A 26,348-nucleotide genomic window follows, 5' to 3' on the forward strand; every position below is an offset into this window, starting at 1 on the left:
CACCCCATCCGAACATCTCCACATTAGCTGAAGCCTCTGTGGCGGGAGTCTCCTGGGACGTAGCCTCAGGAACCGTAGTCTCATGGGCCGAATACCATCGACCTGAGGCTCCTGGGCTGGAGTCTCATGGGCAGAATGCCTTTCGACCCGAGGCTCCTGGACCTGAGTCCCCGTAGCATCCACCGCAATCGGGTACACCATAGGAGTCATGTGCTCAAGTGAATGAGCTGGTGGTGGTGGCAAGGATGGGGTAGGAGTCCGCCTACCTCTCCCTCGGCCACGTCCTGTACCTTTCCCCTTTTTCCCTGCTCGACCTCCTCTCGCAGTGGGCAACGCCTCCGAGGAAGAAGCACCCACGGGTAGTGTCGTCAGACTGAATGCCAAGGCTCTATCGAGAGATAGGGGTGGAATGAAAGTACCACCCCTCGCGCGGGCCAATGACGAAGAAGAACCCGACAGTGATCTGGACCCTTGACCACCATCTTTCAACACCTGCCATGATAAAGAGTTAAAGAAATTAGTACAAGATAAAAAAAAATTATACCTCACATGAAGAATAATATGCACATATATAATTTAAGCTGGTATGCATACAATCTAATAATAATCTGGATCAATAAATGCATAATCATCATCACTATCGTGCGCGTCGTCATGAATGACGTGCTCATCGGGTTCAATGGCATGAACTTGTGGAAGGCCTTTCTGTTATTGGTAGAGCATTGACATGTCATCCGCAGCAGTAACCTGTGCTAGTTCCGGCTCTGATGGTTTCGGCTCAGACGTGAAGTCGGATTCACTGTTGCTGTGTACTTCCAATTTTGGGGTGAAGCACGGCGGTTCTTAAATCGTTTCTTGGAAATATGGGTTTCTTGGAAGAATTCTCCATCATATGTGTCTGGGTTAATGTGAGGTTCATAATCCTCTTCATCTGGGGGAGGTGGTCTAACACGTGGTGACACTTCATAAACAACATAACAACCATTCAGATTCTTATCATTTTGGCATGCCCACGGTAGATAGAAAACTTGGGTCACCTGTTGAGCCGTAATATAGACACCGGGAACATCTAAATGGGTGCTTGGATTGGTTTCGACTAGCCCTATATGTTCATGATTCCTTATAGTCTCCTTCGGCTGGAACTAATAACATATGAAGACTACGACGTTCGATGGATTTTCACCATAGAATTGAACTTCCAAATTGCTTCAACTTTTCCATAATACTCGATACCACCTTCGCCGATAGCAGAGACACAACACTTTGTAGATTTCCAGTCCAGCATAGATAGCTCTTTGCCAAAGGTATGAAAGTGATACTCGTTGATGTTGTATTTGTCAAATGAATGACCCTTATAGTCAAAACTATTAGCGGCTTGTCTCAATTCGGTGTCCATAGACTCTAAATTAGCCTACAAGTTTAATACAAAATGGTTGTTGCATTAGCTGAAAGTTAGAGCAAGGAATGAAATGGTCCATTATTGATAATTATCGTTTGCTTGAACTAGGATATGAAATCGGGATTGCCACCTCCATGCTTTGCTAGAAGCTCATACTCTTCGACGGAATCTTTTGGTTTACCGCTCCATCCGAGAATTTGGCGACATATCGACTGTATCAAAAAATCGGGAATAAAAGCATTTCAAAGGAATTACAAGTTACAGAAAATTGTGCCAAGAACATACTCGATGTACGGCCGTACTTCTGTTAGGTTGTTCAAGATATACAACGAAATGTTTTGCCATTCTTTGACATCCAACATTATTGGTTTCGAAGAACCAGCTGGTGCGAGCTTCCCTTTGAATAGGGTGAGGTTGGATCCACCTTTTTTAGGATCGGCATCATTGTACCGAGGCTTTGGGTTATGCAAATGACTATTTTTGGCTTCGTAGTGGGCTATCACAAAGTTCGCCACCTCCTCTATAATGAATGCCTCAGCCATCGATGCTTCAATTCTACGTTTATTTTTTCATTTAGCTCGAAGCATCTTCCGCATCCTATCATTTGCAAAGCACCAACGATTTTCCATGGGCCCACCCAATCTTGCCTCGGTCGGTAGATGTAAAATCAAATGCTGCATTGGATTAAAGAAGCTCGGCGGAAAGATCTTCTCTAACTTGCAGAGAAACTCCGGCACCAACTCCTCCATGTCATCTACCACGCCAGGCAACAGTTCTTTTGCACAAAGAACACAGAAGAAATAGCTCAGCTCTGCGAGTACTTGCCATTCATCCTCGGGAATATAGCCACATAACATCATCGGCATTACCGGCTCAATCCATATGTGCCAATCATGAATCTTGAGACCAAATATTTTGAATATTTCAAGAGGTGCTCCCCTCTTTAGATTTGCTCCATACCCATCGGGGACCATCAAGTGCATTTTGACCCACAAGAAAATTTCCCTCATACCTGCCCTTCCAAGATTGAACCAGGCCTTTGGCTTCGACTAATTCTTCTTTCCTTTGCATTCTCGCATGTTTTGTAACGGTCTATGACATAGTGTCTCTTGATCAACTCTAGCCTTAGGATTATCCTTTGTCTTCCCATCTATGTTGAACAATGTACCAAAAATGGCCTCTCCGATATTATTTTCAGTGTGCATCATGTCGATGTAGTGTGGAAGAAGGAGGTCTTTGAAGTAAGGCAGATCCCACAAGCATAGCTTGTGAGTCCAGGCGTGTTCTGAATTATACCCCTTGAAATGGCCTAGACACTACAGGAATCTGAGACTTTGCCGTCTGCCATGGCTGACGATAAAGGGGGGAAACCCGGATGGCAAATGCTTTGCCGTCCTTCAGCTGATGGCAAACCAGACAGCAAAATATCTGGTGAAGAGGTTATTTGCCGTCTGCTTTTGGAGGGCGGACGGAAAAGAATCTTTGCCATGGCGGGGGGGGGGGGGCAGACGGCAAATAAAATGGGACGGCAGATCCGCAAACACTCTCCTTAAGTGCTAACGGTAGGCTGCTGGGCCCACCTTTTCTTTGCCGTCTGCCCTCCCCCCTTTGTCGTCTGCCCTCCCCTCTTTGCCGCCAGCAATGTTTGAGGCCGACGGCAAAGGGGGGCACCCAGCCCCTCTCTCCCTCCACCTTTGCTGTCAGCCCCTCCCACCTTTGCCGTCAGCCACTCCCCCCTTTGCCGCCAGCCGTGTTTGAGGCCAACGGCAAAGGGGCACTCCGAGCATGTTCCAGCCAGGGTGTGGAGCCTTTGCCGTCTACCGCAAGGCCTTTGCCGTCGGTGGGCGGACGACAAAGGCTCAAAACTGCACGTGTTTATTTTATTTTCTATTATATCCAGCAATTTTCACAATAATCAGGATATATATTTCACACAAATAATTTTGTTTCCATACTCATAACCATATTAATATAACTTTCAGCCATAATAGATACATATTATGCAACCTGCATCCGTACCAAACCATATATCACTACTGGAAAACAGTTTTTTGCCATCTGCCTAGTCTTTGTCGTCTGCTAGCTGGTGGAAAAACGTGTCTTTGCCGTCAGCTTCAGCAAAACAGACGACAAAGCACTGGCTAATGGCATAGAGTGTTTTTGCCATCAGTCACATATTTGTCGTCTGCTAGCGGACGGCAAAGAGTCCGGAGGCACACGGCAAAGATGTAGATGGGCCCACCTGACCGCGGGGTGGTTAGGTCAAACTGGAGTCCCTTCTTTGCCATCTGCTAGCGGACGGCAAAGAGTCCGGAGGCAGATGGCAAAGAGTCTAGACTCTTTGTCGTCCGCCGGCAGACGACAAAGCACTAACTCTGTTAACGGCTCCTTCCCCCCACCCCGCCCCTCTCTCTCTCTGTAACGGCTCACCCCGCGCGCCCCTCTCTCTCTCCCAATCCACGACGCCCACCGGCCGCTGCCACCACCGTACCGCCGCCGGCCCTGTCGCCCCCACCGTTCCCCTGTCGCCCCCGCTGCCACCGTCGCGCCACCACCACCGTCGCGCCGCCGCACCACCCCCAACACCCCGGCCCCTCCATAGCCGCCCCTCCAGGAGAGCCCCCACACCCCCACCCCCCACCTGCATTATTTTTTAGTAATTTTAGTAGTTTTAGTAGTTGTTATTGTTAGTAGTTTTAGTGGTAGATTTAGTTAGGTTAGTAGTATTAGTTAGGTTAGTGAGTTAGCTAGGTTAGTTAGGTGGAGGAGGAGAAGAGGAGAAGAGGACGAGGAGGAGGACGAGAAGAGGAGAAGAAGAAGAGGAGTAGGAGGAGGAGGAGGAGGAGGAGAAGAAAATGAAGAAGAAGAAGAAGAAAAAGAGGAGAAGAAAAAAATAAGAAGGAGAATAATAATAATAATAATAATAATAAGAAGAAGAAGAAGAAGAAGAGAAGAAAAAAATAAGAAGGAGAAGAAGTAAAGAAGAAGAGAAGAATAAGAGAAGAAGAGAATAAGAAAAAAATAAGAAGGAGAAGAAGAGAAAAAAGAAGAAGAAGTTGTTTTTTTATTGTTTGGTATTAGTGGTAGCTAGATTATTTTTTAGTTACTTAGTGGTAGATTCTGTTTTTGTTATAGTAGTAGATTCTGTGTTTCTTATTTTTTTGTTGTTTAGTGCTATCTATGTTTAGGATAGGTTTAGTTAGCTTGGTTAGTTAGGTTAGTTAGTTAGTTAGCTTAATAGAAAGAATAGGAAGAAGAAGAAGAGGAGGAGGAGAAGAGGAGAAGAGGAGGAGGAGAAGACGAAGAAGAAGAAGAAGAAGAAGATGATGAGGAGGATAAGAAAAAAATAAGAAGGAGAAGAAGAAAAGAAGAAGAAAAGAAGAAGAGAAGAAGAAGGGAAGAAGTGAAGAAGAATACCAACACTAGGATTTTCCTGGGAGCACTACCAGGCTGCGCAGGCCCCACCGGAGGAGATTATAGATGGTTTCTTGTGCCACACGAGGGCCAACATGGTGATCAAGAGCTTTTGGGTAAATTATCCTTTTACAGAATCTAAAATTAACAATATAGCTAATTATTGTACTAATCGGTGGTTTCACGTTTGATTGCAGACCTTCTATAGGTGTGAGGATGGATATGCGGAGGAGGCGGCCAGGGTTCTCGAGGCCGAGTGTAGACGGTTACTACAGAACTTACGCCACGAGGCTCGGCCGCAGGCTATTCGAGACTACTACGCCACGCGTGGTATTAAGAAGCAGAAGAAGGATTGCCGCGGAAAGTTTCTGAAGAAGGAGCAATACATGAAGGTAATTACCTATTCTTAAGTCCTTCTACGTAGTTTTCTTGATTTCATTCATAGGCGTAGCACTCAAAATTCTTTCTAATAACTTACAGGTGCCCCCGAGATGGTGTGCGGATAAGATGGATTGTTGGGAGGTGTTGGTTGATGAGTGGTGCACATGCAGCTGGCGAGCCGTCCACGAGAATGCGAAGGATCGGCGTAGCCAAATGGTTGGTGTGCCACACCATCAAGGCAGTGCCAACTTACTTCAGTTCGGACGAAACTGGGTATGTCATTTGCTTCATGATTCATGCAATTTATTCTTCATGCTAATATTTTGTTCCTCTCTTTTAGGCGCATCACAATAAGACGGAGATGCCACACTTATACGACCTTTATGGCATGGCCCATACTGCCTCGTACAAGAAGGCGAAGGCATTCTCTAGGTCTGACCTGGATGATCCCAATAACTTCACCAACATATCATCCCACCAGAAGCTCGTGGCATACAGGGACGCGGGGAAGGCTACGAAAGGGGATGACTTTAACCCTAGCCAGGAACCTTTGGATCCAAAGCTGGTGATGATATCTGGTGGCGGGAGGCCCCATGGATCGATAGCCATTGGAGATGAGATAATACGTTGTCCACTCACTCTCCCGGAGATCAAGGCACGCCAGTCGAGCAGCTGTCCTGAGATAACGAGTCGTCCACGGCAAGTTGATCTTGCCATCGAGGTTAGTTGTACGGACTAAGAACACTTTCATCCATTTCATTATGTGTGTCACCATAGATCATTACTGTGGTAACGAGGAATGGTGTTTCAGGCTGCTCTTCAGAAAGAGAGATTGGCAAACCAGGCTGCTCTTGAGAAAGAGAGATTGGCAAGCCAGGCTGCTCTTGACGCTGCTCTTGAGAAAGAGAAATTGGCAAGTTAGGCTGCTCTTGATGAGAGGGACCAGACCACGGCATGATTGATTGAGGAGGAGAGGTCCCGGAATGAGGCGGGTCAACAGGCCCTGTACGAGCATTTTGTGGTAAGTTTTTTTCACATTAGCCAAATCATGTGTGTAATGTCTGTTTCATTACTCACTAATAAGACCCACTCTTTAGGGTATGTGCAAGAAGAGCGGTCAAGTCCCTTCGCCGATGCCCGTCTTCTCTTCGATTGGCACGGTGACTTGCAAAATATCTATTCTGCAGAATAACTCCCGAGCGGCATCGCACGACCCTTCTCCAGGTGTTTCTCCTCGATGACCACTACGGTAAGTTTCTCTTATCCTCTTTCATATTCTCCTTGCCTTCATTTCCCACACAATGACATAATTAGCCCATTTAGCTCCAAAAAGACATAGTTAGCTAATTTAGCTCCAAGAAGAGGAGAAGAGGAGAAGAAATAGGGAAAATGAAAAGAAAGAAGAAGAAGAAAAAGAGAAGAAGGAGGAGGAGGAGGAGGAGGAGGAGGAGGAGAAGGAGGAGAAGGCCAAGGACCTTCTAGTCCTTCTCCTCCTCCTCCTCCTCCTCCTTCTTCTTTATTTCTTCTTCTTGTCCTCCTCCTCCTCTTTATTCTTCTCTTTCATATTCTCCTTGCATTAATTTCCCCAACAATGACATAATTAGCCTATTTAGCTCCAAAATGCCAAAATAAGCTCAAAATGGCATAAGAACCTTGGTTAGCTCATTAATATTATATACTTAGCTTGTTTTCCTCTAAACTGAGATAATTAGCCTATTTAGATGCAAAAAGACATAGTTAGCTAATTTATCTCAAAGAAGAGGAGAAGAGGAGAAGAAATAGGAAAAATGAAAAGAAAGAAGAAGAAGAAGAAGAAGAAGGAGAAGGAGGAGGAGGAGGAGGAGAAGGAGGAGAAGGCCAAGGACCTCCTAGTCCTTCTCCTCCTCCTCCTTCTCCTCCTTCTTCTTTATTTCTTATTCTTCTTCTCCTCCTCCTCTTTCTTCTCCTCTTTCATATTCTTCTTGCCTTAATTTCCCCAACAATGACATAATTAGCCCATTTAGCTCCAAAATGCCATAATAACCTCAAAATGGTATAAGAACCTTGGTTAGCTCATTAATATATATATATACTTAGCTTGTTTTCCTCTAAAATGAGATAATTCGCCCATTTAGCCCCAAAAATACATAGTTAGCTAATTTAGCTCCAAGAAGAGGAGAAGAGGAGAAGAAATAGGAAAAATGAAAAGAAGAAGAGAAAGAAAAGAAAAGGAGAAGAAGAAGAAGGAGGAGGAGAAGAACGAGGAGGAGGAGGAGGAGGAGGAGAAGGAGGAGAAGGCCAAGCACCTTCTAGTCCTTCTCCTCCTCCTCCTACTTCTCCTCCTTCTTCTTTATTTCTTCTTCTTCTCCTCCTCATCCTCTTTATTCTCCTCTTTCATATTCTCCTTGCCTTAATTTCCCCAACAATGACATATTTAGCCCGTTTAGCTCCAAAATGCCATAGTAACCTCAAAATGGCATAAGAACCTTGGTTAGCTCATTAATATTACTAGCAAAAAAGGCCGTGCGTTGCAATGGAAGAGAAAATAACACACGCTTTGAACATAATATATTTTCACATGGCATCACATTTGTGTTGTCGACGATGGCCTCAGTGCTCACCCAACGAAAACGCGTTTGAATTTACAATCACTCGGAATAAGATGAGAAATATGTTGTTTCTCCCCACGAGATTTTCCAAAGGTGTGCATGTGTGGTTAACGATGTTTTCTTTCCTCTCAATTTGGTTTTATTTTAATGGATATTTATTGCAATTCGTATGGTCGTCGGAAAGAGAGAAAAAAAAGACTATGCACTACAGATTAAGTTTGCACCAAAAATATTATTTAAGAAGTATTCAACAGCTCAAAATAAAATCTTATTTAGATTCTACACATTTTTTCAATCAAATTTCATATATAACATGTTAAAATCGGAGTTACGGTTTAAAAGATATGGATAATTTTGTTTTAGATAAAATATGGATTGATTAACTGAAAAGTCAGGGTTTTTTTGTTAAAACAAAAAAACGTTTCGACTGACTTAAATAGGGACGGCGGGTTGATTACCTGAAACATCAGGGAGTTTTCTATAAAATGCAAAAAAACGGTTCGGCTCTGACTAAAAGATGGACCGCGGGTTGATTATCTAAAATTGTGAGCACTTTTCTGCAAAACGATAGAAAACGGTTAGTTTTGACTTAAAGTTGGACTGCGGGTTAATTAACTAAAACGGCATAAGAACCTTGGTTATCTCATTAATATTATATACTTAGCTTGTTTTCCTCTATAATGACAAAATTAGACCATTTAGCTCCAAAAAGACATAGTTAGCTTATTTAGCTCCGAGAAGAGGAGAAGAGGAGAAACGAAAAGAAGGAAGAAGAAGAAGAAGAAGAGAAGGAGAAGGAGAAGGAGAAGAAGAAGAAGAAGGAGGACGAGAAGAAGAGAAGAAGAAGGAGAAGGAGGAGAAGAAGGAGAAGGAGCCCTCCTTCTTCTCCTTCTTATTATCTCCTCCTTCTTCTCCTCCTTCTCCTTCGTCTTTTCTTCTTCTTTTTTATTCTTCTCCTCCTCCTTCTCCTTCTCCTTCCCCTCCTCCTCCTCCTCCTCCTCCTCCTCCTTCTTGTTTTTCTTCTCGTTGTTCTCTTCTTGCTTCTTCTCTTTCTTCTTCAATTTAGCTTATTTGTCATATATATGTTGTTGTTGTTCTTCTTCTGACTTTCCTATTCCCATTTGGCAGATTGGATGTACCACATGCATGGAAGCTGGCATTGGAGTGCTTTAGTTTCCGCTTTTATTTGAGTTGATGAACAATGTGGAAATACATGTATATGTATATATGGATGAACAATATATGTGCAACTATATGTATGTATATATGGATGAAACTTTGTATGTGTTGGTTCTTTTGATATATGGGATGTACGTTGATGAACAAATGGCATTGATGAGCTTTATATGTATATCATATATTTGTTGTGACCTATTTATCATATATGTGGTATGAATTATATGTATTTGTGTTGTGAAATAGAAAAAATAAACAAAAATGTGACAATATAGGCTCTTTGCCGTCTGCCAGCAGATGGCAAAGGCCTTTGCCATCAGTTGGCCGACGGAAAAGGTGCCACGGCTTCCAGGGGGGCAGACGACAAAGAAGAGGGCACAGAGGAGGGGGTGGAGGAGCTGGAGGTTGACAACAAAGAAGAGGGGAGGCAGACGGCAAAGAAGAGGGGGGAGGCAGACGACAAAGCCTCCGTTAGCCCCTAACGGAGGCAACGCCTATAGGCTGCCGTCTCGACCACTTTGCCGACGGCTCCTATGAAAAGATGACGACAAAGCTCTTTGTCGTCCGCTTTGGGGAGACAGACGGCAAAGAAGCTACAATGCCGTCGTAGGCTGACGCAGAAATTTTTCCGGCCGTGAGATTCTTTGCCGTCTGTGATATTCTCTTTGCCGTCCGGGATTTACTCTTTGCTGTCTGTGATGGAAGACGGCAAAGAAGCTAATTCTTGTAGTGTATTACACCAGTTTCATCCATGCATACAAAGTTTCATATATATCCATACACTACAATAGTTTCAATCCAAGCTTCCACGACGCCATGGTAGAAGAAACTATATCCAAGCATTCCATCAATATAATCCAAGCTTCCCTTGAAGTGAATGTAATCTGCAAATTAGCAAATAAGAATGTTAGAAGAAGAAGACTAGATGAAGAAGAGAACTATAGGTAATTTCGGAGACTTAGCTAAGTATAGGCCATTTAATAGCTAAGTTAGGTGGAATAGGTCATCTTGGAGCTACATAGCCTTATTATGTCATTTAGGAGAGAACTTAGCTAAGTATAGGTCATTCTAGAGCTAACTTGGATAAAATATGTCATTTTGTAGCCAACTATGATTATTAAGCCATTTTGAACTTATTATGTCATTTTGGAGCTGAATTAGTCATTTTAATTAGCTAACCAAGGTTCTTATGATGTTTTTACCAAAATAAGCTAATTACGTCATTTTGGAGGATAATTCGCTACGTATGTCTTTGTTGGGGAAAATAAGCCACGTAGAAGAAGAAAGAGAAGAAGCAAGAACAGAAGAAGAAGGAGAAAAAAAGGAGGAGGAGGAGGAGGAGGAGAAGGAGAAGGAGAAGGAAGAGGAGAAGAAGAAGATAAGAAGAAGGAGAAGAAGAAGGAGAAGAAGGATGAGAAGAAGGAGAAGTAGCTTCTTTCCTCCTTCTTCTCCTTATTCTTCCTCCTTATCCTTCTTCTTCTCTTCTTCTTCTTCATTCTTTTCATTTTTTCGCTTTCTTCTCCTCCTGTTCTCTTCTTCGGGCTAAATTAGCTAATTATGCCTTTTTGGAGCTAATTATGTCATTTTGGAGGATATTTAGCTAAGTATGGGTCATTTTTTATTTAATAGGTCATTTTGGAGCTAACTAAGCTAATTACGTCATTTAGGTGGAAGCCAAGTTAAGTATAGGCCATTCTAGAGCTTACTTGGGTAAAATATGTCATTTTGGAGCCAACTATGATTATTAAGGCATTTTGGAGCTAAATTGGCTAATTATGTCATTTAGGTGGAAGCCAAGCTAAGTATATAATATTCATGAGCTAACCAAGGTTCTTATGCCATTTTGAGCTTATTATTTCACTTCAGAGCTAAACTAGTCATTTAAGTGAGCTAAACAAAGTTCTTATGATGTTTTCACCTAACTAAGCTAATTATGTCATCTTGTAGGATAATTAGCTAAGTATGTCTTTGTTGGATGAGTCTAAGCTACGTAGAAGAAGAAAGAGAAGATGCAAGAAGAGAACAAGAAGGAGAAGTAAAAGAAGAAGAAGGAGGAGGAGGATTAGGAGGAGGAGGAGAAGGAGAAGGAGAATGAAGAGGAGAAGAAGAAGAAGAGAAGAAGGACAAGAAGAAGGAGAATAAGGAGGAGAAGAAGGAGAAGGAGCTTCTCTCCTCCTTCTTCTCCTTCTTCTTCCTCCTCCTTCTCCTTCTCCTTCTCTTCCTCTTCTCTTGTTCTTCTTCTTCCTTCTTTTAATTTTTCCTCTATGTTCTCCTCTTGTCCTCTTCTTCGATCTAAATTAGCTAATTATGCCTTTTTGGAGCTAATTATGTCATTTTGGAGGATAATTAGGTAAGTATAGGTCATTTTCTATTTAATAGGCCATTTTTGAGCTAACTAAGCTAATTATGTCATTTAGGTGGAACCCAAGCTAAGTATAGGCCATGCTAGAGCTAATTTGGGTAAAATATGTCATTTTGGAGCCAACTATGATTATTAAGGCATTTTGGAGCTAAATTGGCTAATTATGTCATTTACGTGGAAGCCAAGCTAATTATATAATATTCATGAGCTACGAAGGTTCTTATGCCATTTTGAGCTTATTATTTTATTCATGAGCTACGAAGGTTCTTATGTCATTTTGTAGGATAATTAGCTAAATATGTCTTTGTTGGATGAGTCTAAGCTACGTAGAAGAAGAAAGAGAAGAAGCAAGAAGAGAAGAAGACGGAGAAGAAAAAGAAGAAGAAGGAGGAGGAGGATGAGGAGGAGGAAGAGAAGGAGAAGGAGAAGGAGAAGGAACAAGATAAGAAGAAGAAAAGAAGAAGGACAAGAAGAAGGATAAGAAGGAGGAGAAGAAGGAGAAGGAGCTTCTCTCCTCCTTCTTCTCCTTCTTGTCCTTCTTCTTCCTCCTTCTCCTTCTCCTTCTTCTTCTCTTCTTCTTCTTCTTCCTTCTTTTCATTGTTCCTCTATCTTCTCCTCTTGTCCTCTTTTTCGAGCTAAATTAGCCAACTATGCCTTTTTGGAGCTAATTATGTCATTTCGGAGGATAATTAGGTAAGTATAGGTCATTTTTTATTAAATAGGCCATTTTTGAGCTAACTAAGCTAATTATGTCATTTAGGTGGAACCAACCTAAGTATAGGCTATTCTAGAGCTAACTTGGGAAAAATATGTCATTTCGGAGCCAACTATGATTATTAAGGCATTTCGGTGCTAAATTGGCTAATTAGGATATTTAGGTCGAAGCCAAGCTAAGTATATAATATTCATGAGCTAACCAAGGTTCTTATGCCATTTTGAGCTTATTATTTCATTTTGGAGCTAAATTAGTCGTTTTAATGAGCTAACCAAGGTTCTTATGATGTTTTCACCTAACTAATCTAATTATATCATTTTGTAGGATAATTAGCTAAGTATGTCTTTGTTGGATGAGTCTAAGCTACGTAGAAGAAGAAAGAGAAGAAGGAAGAAGAGAAGAAGAAGGAGAGAAAAGAAGAAGGAGGAGGAGTAGGAGGCGGAGGAGAAGGAGAAGGAGACGAAAGAGGAGGAGAAGAAGAAAAGAAGAAGTACAAGAAGAAGGAGAGGGAGGAGAAGAAGGAGAAGGAGCTTCTCTCCTCCTCTTGCCTTCTTCTTCGTCTTCTCCTTCTCCTTCTTCTTCTCTTCTTCTCTTCTTCTTCTTCTTCCTTCTTTTCATTTTTCCTCTATCTTCTCCTCTTGTCCTCTTCTGCGAGTTAAATTAGCTAATTATGCCTTTTGGAGCTAATTATGTCATTTTGGAGGGTAATTATGTAAGTATAGGTCATTTTTATTAAATAGGTCATTTTAGAGCTAAATAAGCTAATTATGTCATTTAGGTGGAAGCCAAGCTAAGTATAGCCCATTCTAGAGCTAACTTGGGTAAAATATGTCATTTTGGAGTCAGCTATGATTATTAAGGTATTTTCGAGCTAAATTGGCTAATTATGTCATTCAGGTGGAAGCCAAGCTAAATATATAATATTCATGAGCTAACCAAGGCTCTTATGCCATTTTGAGCTTATTATTTCATTTTGGAGCTAAATTAGTCGTTTTAATGAGCTAACCATGGTTCTTATGATGTTTTTACCTAACTAAGCTAATTATGTCATTTTGTAGGATAATTAGCTAAGTATGTCTTTATTGGATGAATCTAAGCTACGTAGAAGAAGAAAGAGAAGAAGCAAGAAGAGAAGAAGAAGGAGAAGAAAAAGAAGAAGAAGGAGGAGGAGGAGAAGGAGAAGGAGAAGGAGACCATTATGGAGCTAACTTGGGTTAAATCTGTCATTTCGGAGCTAAGTATGCTTAATAAACCATATTGGGCCATTATGCAGTTGTTAAGCAAAACGCTAGAAATAACATACCATTATCGTCATCACAACGGTGAAGCACGATGAACCTAAAAACAATAAGAGCAGGAGGAGCCCACTGGGTATGCCAGCATCCCACTGGGTCTCTAGGGACGTACCCTCATGTCTGCATTGCTCCAGAGTCGCCTAGAACGAAGCCTCTCGGACACGAGGCTCGTTGACCTGAGGATCGCGAACCGGAGACCGTGTAGCCTATACCTCAGACGAATCCACCCTAGAAGTCATGTGCTCAGGTAACCGCTCCATGATTTGCGAGAAGCTCATACTCTTCGACGGAATCCTTTTCAATGACCGCTCCATCCGAGAATTCGGCGACGTATCGACTATATCAAATATCAAATAAGAGTAGTTGAAAGGAATTAGAAGTTTCAGAACGATAATTTACAGAGAACTCAGTGCCAGGTGCCAGTTTGTGTTTTTTCCGTGTTTTTGACCTTTTTCACAGAAGAATATTAAACGGAGTCCAAACGTAATAAAACCTGCGGAATGATTTTTTCCATAACAGAAGATACGCACTGGACTTGAGAACCAACGCAAAGTACCCCGGGGGAGGTCACAAGCCCCCTAGCCGCGACCTAGGGGGCGCGCCTAGCAGGCTTGTGGGCCCCCCGTGGCTCCTTTGCCCTACTTCTTCCGCCTATAAATTCTCTAAAAACCCAAAACTGCCAGAGAGAGAGCCACGAAAGTACTTTTCCGCCGCCGCAAGCTTCTGTCTCTGCAAGATCCCATCTGGGGCACGTTCTGGTGCCCTACCTGAGGGGGATTCGGACATGGAGGACTTCTTCGTTAACACCATTGCCTCTCCGATGATGCGTGAGTAGTTCACCACAGACCTTCGGGTCCATAGCTAGTAGCTAGATGGCTTCTTCTCTCTCTTGGATCTTCAATACAAAGTTCTCCATGATCTTCATGGAGATCTATCCAATGTAACCTTCTTTTGCGGTGTGTTTGTCGAGATCCGATGTATTGTGGATTCATGATCAGATTATCTATGAATATTACTTGAGTCTCCTCTGATCTCTTATATGCATGATTTCATATCCTTGTAATTCTCTTCGAGTTGTGGGTTTCGTTTGGCTAGCTTGATCTATAATTCTTGCAAGGGGAGAAGTTCTTGGTTTTGGGTTAATACCGTGCGGTGTCCTCACCCAGTGACAAAAGGGGTAGCGAGGCACGCATCGTGTTGTTGCCATCAAGTGTAAAAAGATGGGGTTTACATCTGTTGCATGAATTTATCCCTCGACATCATGTGATCTTGCTTAAGGCGTTACTCTGTTTGTTATGAACTCAATACACTAGATGCATGCTAGATAGTGGTCGATGTGTGGAGTAATAGTAGTAGACGCAGACAGTATCGGTCTACTTGTCTCGGACAAGATGCCTATATGTACGATCATTGCCTTAGATATCATCATGACTTTATGCCGTTCTATCAATTGCTCGACAGTAATTTGTTCACCCACCGTAATACTTGCTATCATGAGAGAAGCCTCTAGCAAACACTATGGCTCCGGGTCTACTTCACATCATATTTTCAGCTCTACACTTTTACTTTGTTGCACTTTCCACATTCAGATCTCACCTTGCAATTAATAGTGAAGGGATTGACAACCCCTTTATAGCGTTGGGCGCAAGTTTGTTTGTTTTTGCGCAGGTACATTGGTGACTTGTCTTGATACTCCTACTAGATTGATACCTTGGTTCTCAAACTGAGCGAAATACGTATTGCTACTGTGCTGCATCACCCTTTCCTCTTCAAGGGAAAAACCAACGCAATCTTAAGAGGTAGCACCGCACTTCTGTTAGGTTGGTGAAGATATACAATGAAATGGTCCGCCATTCTTCGACATCCAACGATTTCCCTTTCGAAGCACCGGATGGTGCGAGCTTCCCTTTGAATAGGCTTAGGTTGGATCGACCTTTTTTTGGATCGCCATCCTTGTACCGAGGCTTCGTGTTATGCAAATGATGATTTTTGGCTTCGTAGTGTGTTGTCATGAAGTTTGTCGCCTCCTCAGTAATGAATGCCTCGACCATCGATGCTTCAATTCTATGTTTATTTTTACACTTAGCTCGAAGCGTCTTCTGCATCCTCTCAGTTGAGTAGCACCATCGATTTTGAACGCCCCCCCCAATCTTGCCTCGGTCGCGAGATGCAAAACCAAATGCTGCATTGGATTAAAGAATCTAGGTGGCAAGATCTTTTCTAATTTTTAGATCCACTCCGCCGCCAACTCTTCCATTTCATCTAGCACGCCAGGCGATAGTTCTTTCGCACAAAGAGAATGGAAGAAATAGCTCATCTTTGCCAGTACTAGCCATTCATCCTCAAGGATAAAGCCACGCAACATCATCGGCATTACCCGCTCAATCCATATGTGTCAATCACGACTCTTGAGACCAAATATTTTCAATTTCTCAAGACTCGCTCCCCTCTTTAGATTCGCAGCATACCCATCGGGGAACATCAACCGCATTTTCACCCACAATAGCATTTCCCTGATAGCTGGCCTTTCAAGATTGAACCATGCCTTTGGCTTCGCTATGCTTTGCTTTCCTTTCCTCTGTCGCAAGTTATGTAATGGTCTATCACATAGAGCCTCCAGGTCCATTCTAGCCTTGGGATTATGTTTTGAATTCCCCTCTATGACGAACAATGTACCAATAATGGCCTCCGCAAGATTTTTTTCACTGTGCATCGCGTCGATGTTGTGTGGGCAAAGGAGGTCTTTGAAGTTAGACAGATCCCATAAGCATGACTTGTGAGTCCAGGCGTGTTCCGTATTATACCCAATGAAGTATCCTGGACACAAATAATCACGCTCGAGAGCATTTAATTGATCAAGGGTCTGTTGGCCTGTCAACGTAGCTGGTGCAGTGTTTTTGACAACTCTACCTTTGATGAAATTCTTCTTGTCTTTTCTGAACTTCGGGTCAGGATCCAGGTATTGTCTATGCATGTCGAAGCAAGAAAACTTCCGACCAGCCTGCAGCCAACGGAACTGACGAGCTGCCTTGCATGTGGTGCACGGGAACCTTCCATGCACACACCAGCCAGCGAATAGCGCAAACGCCGGATAATCAAGCGTCGTGTACGTGTACCACAAATGCATTTTGAAATTTGTTTTGGTAGCGGCATCGTAGGTCTTGATCCATTATCCCAGGCTTCTTGCAAATCATCCTTAAGCGCCTTCATGTACACAGTCATATTCTTCCTCGGATAGTTGGCCCCTGGAATTATCAACGTCAGGAAAATGTTCTTTCTTTTCATAATCTCTCCGGGTGGGAAATTGAGTGGAATGACAAATATAGGGCAACAACTGTATTGTGTTGCCATCATACCATACACATTGAACCCATTCGTGCTGATGGCAACTCTAGGATGCCTTGGATCTTCCGATTTATCCTTATGTAATGCATCGAAGTACCTCCATGCAAAACCATCTGAAGTGTGTACCAGCATTTTGTTCCCATCCGCATCTAGTTCAGTTCTTTTGCCCAATTTGTGCCATGTCATCTGTCTGGCCGTCTCCTTGACCATGAAAAGACATTGAAGTCTTGGAACGATTGGCAGATACCGAAGAACACTAATGGGGATTTTGGTCCGATTCTTGTCACCCATACCGTTGTCGACCACAATATACCTGGAAGAATTGCAAATGGGGCAATAGTTCAAGGCTGCATACTCAAGCCTAAATAAGGCACATCCATTCTCACAGGCATGTATCTTCTTATAGGGCATCTTAAGTACACGGAGGATTTTCTCTGATTGGTACAGGTTTGCAGGCAGTACATGGCCTTTGGGTAGAAAGCGTCCAAATATCGCCATCGTCGCGTCGTAGCATTCTCTGCCTAGGTTGAATTGAGCCTTCAGAGCCATTACTTGCGCGATGGCATCCAGCTGACAAAGCTTAGTATGCTCTTGGAGTGGATGTTTTGAAGACTCCAACATTTCATAGAAGGCCTTTGAAGATTCCGCCATCTCATCGTCCGAATCCCGAGCATCATCAAAGTCTTGCACCATGTCTTCGATCCCGGTACCATGCTCGTCGGTGCAACGATGAATCACCTCAGCTCTGGCACGTTGGTCAGACTCTCCATGAAAAGTCCACACCGTATAATTAGGCGTAAAACCCCACTTTTGCAGGTGTTTACCCGTTTCAGACTTTGTCTTCTTTTTCAAGTTGCCGCAGTTGGGACAGGGGCACCATGTTTTTTGCTCGGCATTTGCAAATGCGGCTCTCACAAACCCCTGGTTTTTGTTAACCATTCATTGGTCATTTATTTCTGACTAGGGTGACCAGTGTACATCCAAGCACGATCACTCATGTTGCCTAGCTACCTATGGGCGCACAAGAAATAAATATATAATTCATCATCTATATTCATCCGCTAATCAAGTTTGTCAGTTTTATTATGTCCATGCAACCTACACGCTAATAGGTAAAGATAGGTCCTAATCCCGCCCGAGTATGTGTAGATTGGGTTCGTTTTCCCATGCTCTGCTCTAGATGCGGCGCCGAATTTCAGCAGCACCTCCCCGCTGTTTTCCGGATACATGTCTCGGCAATAAGCAAAGAGGATGTGTACCCGGAGAACAACAGGGAGGCACTGACAAAATTCTGCATCCGATCCGGAGCACAACATGCGGGAAAACGAACCCAATCTACACATACTCGGGCTATCCATGGATAACGTTGGACAATTCGAAAGGATGGCAGTTATAAATATGCAAAGACATGCATATTTGTAGATGTCACCCTTTCGAACGGGAGACGCATACTGGTCACGCATACTCATGATTGAAGAAATCTATAGCTAGCAATTTTCATCGGCATGAAGACCGGAACAGAGCAAATTAAGGGGGTAGGAGGTGAAGTCATTTGTGCTCACCAACAAACGCAGGGGGGAGCTCGTCCAACGCACGTGGAGGTCTTCGAACAACTGCACATTGAAATTCACCCGATCAACACAAATATAATGTTTTTATAATTAACATAATCGGAAAATATGTGGCCTAACTCATAATTTACAAAACTATGACCCCGTCGGCCTCTAGAAGGCCGAAAAGCATCTTCTCGTTCAACAGTAGGCAGAAGAGGTGTCGGGGGTCGGGTCTTAGTGGCGTCGAGGTTCGGTGGTGTCGGGTGTCGGGTGTCGGTGGCGTCGGGGGTCAGTTGCGTCGGTGGTCGGGGGTCAGTGTCGTCGGGGGTCGAGGGTCACTAGCGTCGTGGGTTAGGGTCTTTTTGGTCAACAAGTGGCCGAATAGGTGTCGGGGGTCGGGGGTCGAGGGTCAGTGGCGTCGAGCATCGGGGGTCGGGGGTCAGTGGCGTTGTGGGTCGGGGGTCGATGGTCAGTGGCGTCAGGGGTCGAGGGTCGAGGGTCAGTGGCATCGGGCGTTAGTGGTCGGGGATCGAGGGTCAGTGTCGCGGTGTCGGGCTTCCTTTTTCCTCTTCTTTCTTTTTCTCATGTCTCTTCTTTTCCTTCTTCTTCTTGATCATTCTCTTCTTCTTATTCTTCTTCTTCTTCTTTTTTATCCTCCTCCTCTTCTTTTTCTTCTTTATTTTCTCTTTCTCCTCCTCTCCTCTTTCTTCTTCTTCTTCTTCTTTGTTCTTCTAGTTTATTTTATTCTATTATTTTCTTCTAAGTTTTTTATTTTCTGTCTATTTTTTTATTTTCTATCTACTTTATTCTACCTAATAAACTAACTATCTAATTTAACAGAAAAAGCCTAGCTATCTTACTTAAAAAACAGAAAATAGGGGTACCGAAGGCACTCACCGGATTTGGGGACGGCCGGTGAGGGGAGGGGCGTCGCCGGAAGCCGGTGAGGGGAGGGAGCGTCGATGGGAGCCGGTGAGGGGAGGGGCCAGCGCAGGGAGCCAGTAAGGGGAGGGGGCGGGGACGGGATCCCGTTAGGGGAGGGGGCGGCGCCTGCAGCCGGTGAGAGAGGGGCGGCGCCGGGAGAAGGTGAGGCGAGCGGGCGGCGCCGGGGGTGGGTGAGGGGAGTGGCGGCGCAGGGGTGGTACCCGCAGCCAGTGAGAGGAGCGGTGATGTCGGGTGGCGGTGAGGGAAGGGGGCGGTGTCGGGGGCGGGTGAGGGGAGGGGGCGGCGCAGGGGGCAGCACCGGGGGCGGTGGACGGGTGGCCGGCCGCCGATGGTGCTGGAGCGAGGCGCACACGGTGGAGAGAGAGACAATGGGGGAGTGGGGGTAGTGGAGCGAGGGGCCGGGGTAACGGCCGTTATATGCTCGTCCCCTTTTCCATTTGCCCCCGGACGGCAAAGAGGCCCATGGCGGACGGCAAAGAGCCCTTTCGTCGGACATGGCCAGGCCCAATGTCTACTGGGACCCATTTGTCCTCTTTGCCGTCTGCCATAGGTCTCTTTGTCGTCCGCTGGCAAACGACAAAGGACAGACCAATGGCAAATAGTCTGTTTGCCATCGCTCAGCCTTTACCGTCTGCTAGAAGTCAGCTGACGGCAAAGAGGTTCTTCTCCATCAGCCAGCAGACGGCAAAGAACTGGCTGATGGCAAATTACTGGATTCCAGTAGTGGGACGCTCTGGATCAGGCTCGAGGGTGTCTAACTGATCCAGGATCTATTGGCCTGTCAAGGTAGGTGGTGCCAAGGTTTTGATAACTTTACCTTTGGAAAAAATCTTCTTGTTTTTTCTGAACTGATGGTGAGGATCCACGAACTGTCTATGCAAGTCAAACCAAGAATAATTCCCACCCGCTTGCAATCAATGAAACGGAAGAGCTGCCTTGCACAAGGGGCACGGGAACCTCCCGTGCACACACCATGCAGAGAATAACGCATACGTCGACAAGTCATGCATTGAGTACATGTACCACACATGCATTTTGAAGTTTTCTTTTCTAGTGGCATCATAAATCTTAACCCCATTATCCCAAGCTTCTTGCAATTCATCCTTAAGCGCCTGCATGTACACATTCATATTCTTCCCCGGATAGTTGGGCCCTGGAATTATCAACATCAGGTATATGTTCTTTCTTTGCATAATCTGTTTAGGAGGGAGATTGAGTGGAATGACAAATACAGGCCAAGTACTGTTTTGGGTTGCCATCATGCCGAAGGGATTGAACCCATCCGTGGTGATGCACACTTGAGGATTCCTTGGATCTACCGCTTTATCCTGATGTAATCCATCAAAATCTGTCCATGCTTCCCCATCCGATGTGTATACCGCCATTTTATTCGCATCCGCATCTAGTTCTTTTCTTTTGTCCAATTTGTGCCATGTCATCTGTCTGGCTGTCTCTTCGACCATGAAAATATGTTCAAGCCTTGGTATGACTGGCATATACCGAAGAACATTAACTACGATTTTGGGTTGCCTCTTCTCACCCATACCGTTGTGTACCATAAGATACCTGCAAGACTTGCAATTTGGACAGTAGTCCAAGTGTGCACACTCCTTCCTAAATAAGACACATCCTTTCTCACAGGCATCTATATTCTCATAGGGCATCTTAAGTACACAAAGTATTTTGTCCGACTGGTACAGGTTTGCAGGCATGACATGGCCTTTGGGTAGAAAGCGTCCAAATAGTGTCATCTTCGCGTCGTAGCATTCTCTTCCCAAGCTGAACTGAGCCTTGAGAGCCATTACTTGTGCAATGGCATCCAACTAAGAAAGCAAAGTGTGCTCGTGCAGAGGATGTTTTGAAGACTCCAACATTTCAGAGAAGGCCTTTGCAGATTCCTCCGTCTCATCTTCCAAATCTCGAGCATCATCAAAGTGATGCACCATGTCTTCGATCCCAGTACCATGCTCATCGGTGCAACGATGAACCACCTCAGCTCTGGTGCGTTGCATAGACTCACCATGAAATGTACACACTTTATAATTAAGCTTAAAACCCCTGCTCTGTAGGTGTTTAATCATTACAACCCTTGTCCTCTTTTTATAGTTGTATAGACAGGGGCACCAGTTTGTTTCCTAGCCATTTGCAAATGTGGCTTTCACAAAGCTTGGTTTTTAGAAACCATTATTTCGTCATCTCTTTCTGACTACGATGAATGGTGTACATCCACGCACGATCACTCATCTTGCCTAGCTACTAAACACACAAGAAAAATATATATATAATTCATCATATATATTCATTAGTTAAACAAGTTCGCCAATTTTATTACACCCATGCAACCTACACGCTAATAGGTAAAGATAGGTCCTAATCCCACCCGAGTATGTGTAGATTGGGTTCGTTTTCCCATGCTCTGCTCCAGATCCAACGCAAAATTTTGGTAGCACCTCCCTACTATTCTCCTGATACACGTCTCACAAATAAACACAGTGGATGTGTATCCGGGGAACAACAGGGAGGCACTGATACAGAAGAAAGCATATGGGAAAACAAACCCAATCTACACATACTTGGGCTATCCATGGATAATGATGGACAATTCGGAAGAATCATGGTTATAAATATATGCTAATGCATGCATATTTATAACTATAACCTTTTCGAATGGGATGCACATACCGGTCACGCATACTGATAATTTAGTGTACCTATATCTAGCAAGTTTCATCCGAAGAGTGACCTAGAGCAAATTAAGGGGCGACGAGGAGATGTCATTTGTACTCACCCACGAACGCAGGGGCGGAGCTCGTCGAACACGCGGGGAGGTCTTCAAACAACATACCTCGCAGCGACAAGACAACTGCACATGTAAATCCACCCGATCAACACAAATATTTTGTTTTCATTAATAAAATCGAAAAATATACGACCAATATATATTTCATTTAGGGTTCCATCGATGTCGAGGAACCACCTAACTCGCTCGTCCTCGGCTCCCTCAGGTAGTGCCTACGATCCTTCATCACCTAAGGTAAACTTGTGTTTGACCTCTCTTCTTATATTCCATTCATGTTCTGTTATGGTTGCTATGCTGCATTTGATGCTCTATGAATGTAAATGAATCAGTAGGTGTGACAACATGAAGTGATAGTTTCCTTTTTTTTGGTTTACACTATAGTTTATTTTTGCTCCTTGACGCATGGATTTTTCTTATACAGGCTGCCATCGAGGAAACACAGCTCATGCAAATATCAAAGGTGGACAAAACAATAGAAAAATTAAGCGCAAAGTGTGTTGTAGCTAAATTATCTGCCCGAAGTGAACATGACAAAATTTGATTCTCCAGAGGCATTTGGATGATTCTTTGAGAGAGATATCTATGTTGCGCAGTAACATGATTCTGAAAGCACACCAAGAAAAACAGAACTCTAATACAAAGGTTTTTGAGGTATCCTCTATCTTTAATATTTTATCAGAAATATGTTTGGTTTGCCTCCATTTTCAGTTTGCTTCTCAGGCGTTTTTTCTTTCTTTAATGTTTTATATGGAGTGTATATTTTTGAGATGTCAGATTTGTTTACTAACTGGGTACTTCATGCATTCATGTGATAATTTCAAGCTTTCTTAATACTTTAGTCAGTGTGCATGATCTTAAATCATAATCTTACTTAGTTACTTCTGTTAAACCAGTTTTCTCAAGTTTCCAAAGAATATAGTCAAATCAATATCAAAGAAAAATTCGGTATTCAAAAATGAACTTAGCACAACGAAAAAAATAGTGATGATACGGAGAAACTGAAAGATGTGAAGGGAAAATGCTCCGTCTCTCCTGTATTGTCTTGTGCATTGTTTATTATTCCTTTATGAGCTTCCTGAGTCTTCATACTCACCCTTGTTGCTTTAATAATTTTAGGTAAACCGTGAGGACAACATCCATGTGAATTTTGGTAGTAGCACAATCACTTTCTTCACTACACAAATCTCATACATATTATCTTATCAGCACCATGTTTTGAGAAGTTAGTTTATCTTATACCTTCTATACGTCGTGGTTCAGTTTGGGAGTTTGAGAGTTAATATTTTGGTCATTGTGGTTTGATCAACGGTCAAGATTTACTTTATCACATATGGTTATCGGAGATGTTCTTCGTTGTGGTTGTATATATGTTTTCATAACTTCGTGGAGCATTGTGCTTCTATATGCTTGGGAATGTATTTGTACTAGGTAATTATATCGATTACATGTTGCAGATGACCTTTGAGTTATACTACAAGCGATATGGATTTCAATTGCTTTTTGATTATTGCAAACTATCTTTTTTATAAACATTGAAAATTTGATATGCATATATTTATATGTGCAATCAGAAAAATATATACATATGAAATTTGATATGCATTGTATTCATAGAGATAAGTAAAGAAAAAGATAAAACTCCCGTGGCAATGCACGGGCATTCTACTATTATTTTATAAAAATTATAATAAAACTATGAGAAGAAGTTTGACTTACGGGTGGCGGGTGGCGGGTGGCGGCAGGAGTCAGTGGGGGCGCCGGGCGGTGTCGGTGCACTAAAGACTGGGGGTCCGTAGTGCCCCAGACTTGAGCATGGGCGCAAAGAGCCCCTGCCGGCATGGCATGGCAGGACCCAGACAAGATGCATCCCCCAAGATAATTGAGGCCTCGGCAAGCCTGCCTTGTCGGGAAGATAATCAAGGTCTCGGCAAGCCTGCCTTGCGAGGAAGATGACCAAGGCCACACCCATTTGGTGGGCGTGATGAACTAACCGAGTACAAGACGTCAGCAAGCCTCCCTTGCCGGGATGACAACGGAAGCCCCCGGCAAGCTCCCATGCCGGGACAAAGGCCCAAGACCCCGGCAAGATCCCTTGCCGGGATGACGGGGCTAGGCATTGGAGGCCAACCGCCCTCGCCACAGTGCCACCGCCCCCCAAGTTCCAGCGTATCCCGCATGTGCCAGCGCAGCGTCCAGGTATCGAAACGCTTGGATACGTGTCTTCACCAGCACCTTGCTGACAAGGACAAGACATGCAATTAACGCACCTCACAGCGGTAGATGGATAAGCACCTCTCTAGGTTCACTATAACTTCTCGTGAACCTAGCACCGAGCACTATAGGTGACCCCTTTGTCTATAAAAGGAGGCCCTTAGCTCATTCACAAGGGGTTAGACTCTTTGGACATTGGCCCAGAAGAAGGTTATGGACAGTCACTGTACCAATCAACAACAAAATTCTTAATACAAACCAGAGAAGCAGGAAGTAGGGTTTTACGCGTAAGCGGCCCGAACCTGGGTCAAAAGGCTTGCCGGGTGCTGATCGTTAACCCTGCTCTTGACGTCACCTTTCCCCGCCCTACGATCATAAGGGTTTCACGTTGATTCCCATCGGTGTCGACCTAGCATGGCTGACATCTTCGGCACTCCAGGTAGGGGGTGCGGAGTTGTGCGTGAATCAAAGCAAACTCATACTCAGATTCTTCGAAGTTTGGGCGCTACGCCGCGTTCCCCCGTAAGCGGGGTACCGCGGCGGATGCTCTATTCTTCTATGGCTTCCCAAGGCCTGCATGAGCACATTGCTACGCAAGCGCGGGTCAGGGAGGCGGATGCTCCAAAGGCAGCGCCGTCAGGCCGATGCGTCGCTCGGGGCCAACACGCAGCTGTCGAGGGCGTGCCTAAGCGCTTCACACAGGCCTCGGCATATACTCCAGCGGATGCACCTTTGCGGATTGATGCATAGTCGATGAGGATCCGCCACACGGTCCCGAAGCCCCGGCGTGCGCCCAGTGTGGGTGTTGCGCGCCTGAGAGCGTTCGGGGGTTCCGCAAGCACACCCTAGCAAGAGAAAAGCAAAGGGGTTACATCCTGTCTAACTTTTCCTCCGAACGACGGTCGCCAACTGTCGGCAAGAAGACTTTGATAGAGCAAAAAGTCGCCATGAGCGGTGATTTCCTGCTTGCTGAGGGCTCCGACGCCTTTTCCTAATACTCAAGCACCATGCAACTGCGGCGTGAGCAGATAAGTTTTTAAATTTAAGGTTCAGATCTGAAGTAGATAGAAACTCTGCTTCCCCTTTGTAAGATCCCAATCTTTGTGTTTGGAGTTTGCGCATACTGGGACCTTTCCAAAGATCAGTGCACCTTGTCTTTGTTTCGAACTCGTTCAAACGACCTGAATGGCCACAGAGCGCCTTCAAACCGTTGTGAACCTGATCAATAGAGCAAGCGGCTATGGAGCACCCGATTTCGTCTCAAGCTGCGCTTGGTGATTTCTATGGTTGCACTGAGCGCGGCGAGGAGCCTTGCCGGTAGTTGCTGGCAAGCTCCCAGATTATGCAAAGACGAATCATACAAAGAACAGAATCACAAAAAGGGAAAACAGTCTTCTAATTCATTTGAATGGATACATTTGACTCCACTTAACCTATGTTATCCTAACCTAAAGACTCTATCTTTTGACGAGGATCAACCTATGTGGAGGAATTGGAGTTCATCAAGATTAGCCATGGCAAGGCCCGTGGTACATCCACGCTGGCTCCCCCAGCGCTGTACCAATGGAAGCGGGTTTGGCCTCGTCAAGCCGCAAGAAGGGGGCGACGGATCCGGTTGAGATCCCCCCTCCGAGGCGAGGAAGGGGCGTGACCGGGCCACGTCAGTGCAGGAAGCACTCAGTCCTAGCCAGGGGAATCGCCATCCAATCCAATTCCCCCGGGCTTGGGACTAGGCCCGGCACCGTCACTGCCGCTGCCCCCCCTCCCTGCCGTCGCTCGAAGCGAAGCACTCAATGCCACTCGAGCTGTCTTCGCAACAGCCGAGTTGCACACGTGGGCGCCCCTAAAGCAACATGGAGGAACGCCTCAGGAGAAAGCCCCGGGGAAGGCGGAGGCGCTCGAGTAGCGCTCTGCCTCCCCCGGCCTCAACCTCCATGACGAATTCAGTCCCTCGCCCTTCCTCCGCCACGGGCGCTCGGGCCGTCTTCCGTCGCGGCGCCCCTAGAAGTTGTGGCATGATCCAAACGGGATCCTCTCGCCGCCCTAGCATCCTACGTTGGCCGAACCAGTCCTCTAACCATGGTTAGGGGCGAGTGCCACCTGCAGACATAACAAGATTCTGAAGACCAAGGTTGAGTAGTTGGTGGACTCAGAAGGAGTTGGG

The sequence above is a fragment of the Hordeum vulgare genome, chromosome 6H (assembly GCF_904849725.1).
Source record: "Hordeum vulgare subsp. vulgare chromosome 6H, MorexV3_pseudomolecules_assembly, whole genome shotgun sequence".
NCBI classification, from domain to species: domain Eukaryota; kingdom Viridiplantae; phylum Streptophyta; class Magnoliopsida; order Poales; family Poaceae; genus Hordeum; species Hordeum vulgare.